Source organism: Lepeophtheirus salmonis, chromosome 7 (assembly GCF_016086655.4).
Source record: "Lepeophtheirus salmonis chromosome 7, UVic_Lsal_1.4, whole genome shotgun sequence".
Classification (NCBI taxonomy): Eukaryota; Metazoa; Arthropoda; class Copepoda; order Siphonostomatoida; family Caligidae; genus Lepeophtheirus; species Lepeophtheirus salmonis.
The window spans coordinates 38,542,819-38,549,583 of NC_052137.2; positions in this window are offsets into that span (position 1 = coordinate 38,542,819).

Consider the following 6,765-nt stretch of genomic DNA (forward strand, 5'->3'; position numbering starts at 1 on the left):
CCACATGATTTTTTTTTTTTTTTGAAAAATACCAACTCAAGTCAAGTACTACAAAAGAGGCTGGAGTTCAAGTCACTGTGCCCCAAGTCCCACTGTCTCTGCCACAGAATACATGTCAATTAGTCAATAATTACATCATTAATATATATTTACCCAATGAATATTTTTAATTTTTACATTATCCCCATCACAAGTAGGACTCAACATTTTTTCATTAAAATTTGTCATTTCATTTCTGGATTGGATCTTGTACAATTTGTTTAGACAAGTTACAACTTGTACACAGCGTAAACATAATTTATAATGAATTTATTAAATGAATGAAAGCAGGTACATATGTGATATGTTGTTTTTTAGATAGTAATAGATTTAATCATTATTTTGGAACTCTCAAATATGTGTAATGTACATATTTATATGCATTCATAAATATATACAGCTCTCGATGGTGAAATCCTGCGTTGAGCTGCTATATATAAGTTCGTAAATATGGTTATAACTTTTTTAGTAATATATTATTACCACACTTTTGATCCATATCTTTCATTTCCATTCGGAGAAACTGATATTGTACAGTCATGTATACAAGCTGCCAATAATTTCACTCCATCATTTTTTACGGAAGTGTGCCAGATGCTATCATCATTCATGGAAGAGTATTGTTTTTTTTATATTTATAATTTTTATGATCATATTTTTTTACTCTAAAACACATTATGTAGTTTCCATGTATCTACCTACAATATACACCTACTTGTGATAAGCAGGTTGGTTTTTTTAAGACCATGGATCTTGCATCTTTTGAATGATGTAACTTTGTTGCAAGTCTCAACATTTTATCAAATTTGTTTCTATAGAAAATTTGACAAAAATACATAATACTTCATTATTTCTCACCTACAGACTGGAGACCCATGACATGCAGTCGCTTTTAATGACGATTTTACCCCCTTTTTTTATTACAAGGTGTCAAAACAGAACCAAACGACAGATGAAACAAAAATTAACAAGTTTTCTTTTTATCCCATGTCCGTTGTCATTTCCATCCGGGCTACCTACATCATCAAGAATTCCATTATAGCCAAGAAAAACCAAAAAGTATCCAGGATTAATATGGTGGAGGTCTGGCCTGCCTCCATGTGGCGCTTCTCCAATCATTACCTCAATTCCCTAGAGTTCGCCGTTTAGGGTATCTTGGAGAAGAATGTCTGCCTACCCTCTCATCCAAATTTGGATTCGCTCCAAGCTGCCATCGTAACAGCGTGGTACACAATGGATTCGGCATTTATCTATTCACCGGTGTGTCGAGGTTGCTATTATTTGTGTATGAGGACATATTGAATAAAAAAAATCAAGCCTAATAAAAATACAAGGTTAGGCCATTATATAATCGGGCTTGCTGCTAGAATTTACAATTTGTTGTCAAGAACAATGACGTAGGAGATGGAAAATCCTATAAATAAATATTAGGACCAAGTTTGTCAATCCTCTATCATCTCATACGTCCATACTCAATTGTTACGTTTCCACGGACTAAAAGTCTGTACATCATTATTTAATTTAAAAATGTTGATTTTTAAGTATAGGGAGTTGTACTCCAATTTCTCTGGATTTTTGATTGAGTATGATAATTTTGAATATGTTTCATTAATTCACTCATCGCTCAGAATCATCTTTTTATACAATTTTCAAACTCATATCCGCATGGATGAGAATTAATTGATTATTTCTGCCTTGAAAAATTAATGCAAGCCCATACTTATGACATTATTTAATTTTTTATCTCAACTATGTTTTTGTCCTGAGGAATGAGGCAAATTAATTTATTACACTCAATGAATATAAATGAACTTTAGCAAATAATAAACGAGGCAAACATTGATAATGTTATGTGTCTTCCCATGTCAATTCATAAATAAATTATTGAACTTGTAACCCTATCTCACAGATTTTGTTGATTAATACATCATCTGATAAAAATAATAAGAATAGACTGTATCTAAAATTTAAGGCAAATATTTGTATTAAAAACTTTAAATAAGAGTGCTGAAAGACATAAGAAAATTCAAGTCCAGGATCAGAGTAAAAAATGCACTCTGAATTCAAATCTCTATAAAATTATTATTCTTTAAATTTGGAATACTTAACTATTATAAATTAAAAAATGAGCAAATGATAGAAAATATGAAATCATTCAAGTATTGATAGTGATTTTGATCATTATTGTAGCGTGTGTAGCTATAAAAAAGCGTGACTTTACTTTTTAAATACAAAATTTAGCAATGTTTCCTTGCATTTAATCAAACATATTATAGATAATTGAAAATGTAAGTTTAGGTTTTGTATATAAAAGACACCGGTACTATTGTGGATATGATTTTTTTTTCTAATAATTAAACTATATAATAGGATCATTTTTCATCAATTCAAAATGAGATCAAACTTAAAAGTTTAGAATCAAAATAAATTAAAAACGAATGTAATATTCAATAAATTAGATCAAACATATACATGTACACGGTAAATCCAGAATAACTTTAACAGATAATTATGAGACTTGTATAAGAGATAGAAAGATAATTTTTCATTAATTTAAAACCACATTAAATATAAAATGTTTATTTATAATGCAAGCCTTCATTCTTGATCACAATCTCTACACGGCGCCTGAATGCCTTGCATTCCCTTGCTACCTCGTGCAGATTCAGGTCCTTCATTGTATTGACGATAAGGCCTTCCAGGCCGTAATTGAGGCATTATTATTCTTGCAGGCAATCCTCTCTACCCTGTCCCACAACTAAAAATTACATGGGTTGAGGTCTTGATGGTTGGCTGGCCAATAGAATGGAGGCCAAAAATCCTCCACATTTTGTCCTTATAACTCTTGGAAAATCTTGGCCTTATGAGCAGGTGTTGGGTCTTGCTAGAAGGTATATGGCTTCCCATCAGTACCTTATTCATCCATGGGATGACCATGCCCTTGAGAATATCCTTGAAGACCTCCTTGGTCACCTTTTGGCCCTTTGGAAAAGTGGGGGGCATAACTTCTCCTTTCGTGCTATTGACCGGCAAGACTATAACTAAAGCTGGATACTTTGTTTTCATGACTGGTTAGACCTCATCAGGGTCCAAACAGATCCATTTATCGTTTCTACGGTTATGTTTGGCATCAATGGTGAAGATTAGCAGATGCTTTGAGGCTCTGGCCATTGACAAGTAACCCAGGTCAATACTGATGGAATTTTTGATGGTCCCTTTATTCACGTTACGGTCCTTGGCCAGCTTAGCAATTGATGTGTCTGGATGAGTGTCAATTGATCGTTTCAAGCCAGCTATGAACCTTTTAGCCTGGATTTTATCCGATCTTTTTGAATGAGCTGCTCTCTCTGTCTTTCTTTCTTCATCAAAGGCCCTAATCACGTCATAAAGTGTTGATTTTTGGATATTTGAAGAAGGAAATTATTCCTTGAGCAGAGTGTACCCCGCAGTGAGCTTGAATGATGAAAATTCTACTGACTTTTTCCATGCTTGAACGACGAGATACTCAAAAACCTTGTTATTCAATTCGATAGCTAATCCATTTAGCTTGTTTACCACGTAACCTATAAATACAAGTCTCATAATTAGCCATTAAAGTAATTCCAGATTTACTTGTCCGCCCAGAAAAAATTTCCAAAGAAAATATAGTGTAGGAAATCGTCAGAATCAAGAATAAAGTACATTACGAAAGTGTGTTAGCACCTTCCTCATTTGGCTGGAGCTTTATATCATGCCTATTTAATACATATATGTTTAATGATTACAGTCCTAACCATTTATTCTTCAAATTTAATATGTTGTGATTGGTTAACAGTACTTGATCAATTGTAGAAGATGGATCATATAGAGGGAATCACAAAAGTAATTAGACCAAAAGAAAAGAAAAAAAATATACTGTGAACTAACAGAAGTGATTTTGACCGATACTTGTTATGCAGAAAATAATGAGTATGCTATTTTTCGTGACCAGTAATTTTTCTGCCTGTATTTTTGACTCGAGAAGATTTTGCATTATCAGATATTTTCGGTTCGAACTGTTGTATCTTGATCAGATTAATTATATAACTTCGTGACGAAAAAAGAAAATGATTATAAAATAATTAACAAATAATAAAAAAGGAATAGTCAAGGAGTTCTTATACTATCTGGAAGAACACAGGCTCAGATCAAACAACCTATTTTGGTGACAAACATCATTTCTGATGAGAAATTCCTTTTTTTCAACTCATATGAAGGATTGTTATAATTTTATATTAAAATCACTTGGTATTTTAAGTAGCTCTTCCATTTTGGGATAATGTTAGAAACCTCAAAAAAATGTATACTTTTCAAAATCAATGAAAGACTGAGTATAAAATATATTAATCAAAGGTTGATAAATGATAATACATTAATTTCCATATTATTTAGCTCGTTCTTCTTCTCTTAGCTATGCTATATAGTTACTTTAATTGTGATCTAACGGTAAAGTTCGAACCGATAATATAAAAGCATAAAAAAGCGGTGAATATTTCATGTGTTAAAATTTCCTCAAAGCAAAATTACCGCTGGCGAATTTTTTTTCGTCAAAATTACCTACAACCCCCGTTTTTAGGTTATTTCTATAATGGTATTATTCAATTTGATTAGTTAACTCGACTAGTATACTTAAAGTATACTGGATATGGTATGTTATCGAGAGTTATCAAAGGTTAATCGAATTACAAGGTTATACCATAACGCGTGTACGACTGATGTTTGATTTCCACCACGCTTTTAATATTGACGTCATAGTAGATGAGTGGTTGGGCGTTTTGTCAAAATCTGTTTTTCTTTCCCAGCAGTCGGTACGATACATTAAATTGAAAATTCTATCAAGCCCGATTACATTATCGTCTAACCTAGTATTTATATATATATATATATATAAACATCTTGAGCAATGAATAATTATATTTAGACTCATTATAGAAACAATTGTTTGTTTTTTGACTAATTAAAGGCATTACATTCTTAAATGCTTGTATGTAAGTACATGTGTATAATATATTAGTATATTTACAGGAAACAAACTAAATAAATGTATTTTATATATTGTATTAACACAAATACTATTTACTTGACGCGATTAATCGAATAAAATATATACATTCGTATACAAGGTATAACCTAAACACTGTCAAATAAATAGTCATATGTAGTTTTTTTATTTATTTCATATAAAAATAAAATTGTGTTTGAATAATATTATATATTGTATCAATAGGTGAAAAAAATTTATCTAAAGTGGTCTGAGTCTGTTAGGTAAAGAATTTTGCCCTAATCCATAATAATGAAGGATTTCAGCGCATCCCAATTTGACTGGGGCTTACAGATAATATTCTTCAAAACGGACAAGATTTCAAAATCCATCAGATTGAAATGTGTTCCAGATGGAGGCTAAAATGTGTTCCTACAAAAGCTAGGAAAATGATTGTCACAACACTTTTTCATCATATTGGACGAGCTAGAGGGAGCTCCATCTTGTTAAAAGGTTTGAGTTTTTTCCCTCAACAGATAATTGACCCAAGGCTTATCATACCGGTTAAGTACACGTTTGCAACAACAACGCCACTGTGTATTGCGCAAAAACACATGTGGTATTTCAGTTACATCTACAAATTAATAGTGTACGTATTTTGATTGCTGCTCATCCGCTCCAACAATTTTGAATCCTATGAGTTATGTACTCAAGTAATAATTATTTTAAGTGTTATCTAGTAATAAATATAAATTATGACATTGTGCATTTGTATCCCCAATGGGACATATTTGACCTTATGTACCAAATTTGGGACACATCAATTAAATACAAGTTTATATTAGAATATTTGTTGAATGGTAAATAAGTGTTAGTTATACAGAATATATTTCATATATGCTATAAAAATTTAAAAATCTAACTCCAACATAATTTGGATCATAGAGGGCTAGATACCTTTGTCTAAGATGGTCCTCAGGTATTCTATACTGTTAATTTTGATCCCTGAGGCCAAAAATATAATGCGTGTCTTATTGGACCAGTTTATGGAATCCTATATATTTATGGTCTCTGATTTTTTTCCTTTTGATAGATTTTATAAGAAAAACCATATTTTTTTTTGATCAGAACTCGATAACTTTGTATATTGTAAATACATAGATATAGTTTTAGCATAACTAAAAAAAAATATATGGAGGTGTGCTAGAATTCAACAAACTGAGGGATTCATATCTTTTGTTGAGCCACTTTTATTTCGGACATAAAGTCTCACCAAAAAATGTTCAAAACAAATATTATTCACAATTGATTAATAATTATATACATAAATTTGTTATTATGATATCTCTAAATTTCTTTTAGTTATATAGGCTGAATTTGAGCTTACATTGCTTACAATGTTTAGAATTTACCCTATATCTTTAATCTAAAAGAGGAACTTACTTTTTTAAATCCTAATTGCAACATACATACTTTGCTCAACAACAAGTGTCCCGAAATTTGTATATGTATATAGGCATTTATTATGTAAAAAAATACTCATTCTTAAAATACAAGTGATGATGCCCCTTCGACACACCCTTATACAATATCATCTCATCTCTAAGGCGTGTTACAGAGTTCATTTCACCAATAATGAAAGTTGATATACACCGCCCGGAATCTTCATGAGTAACACCAAATAATATTTACAGTCTACATTGAAATGATATATTGCTGTATAAGGA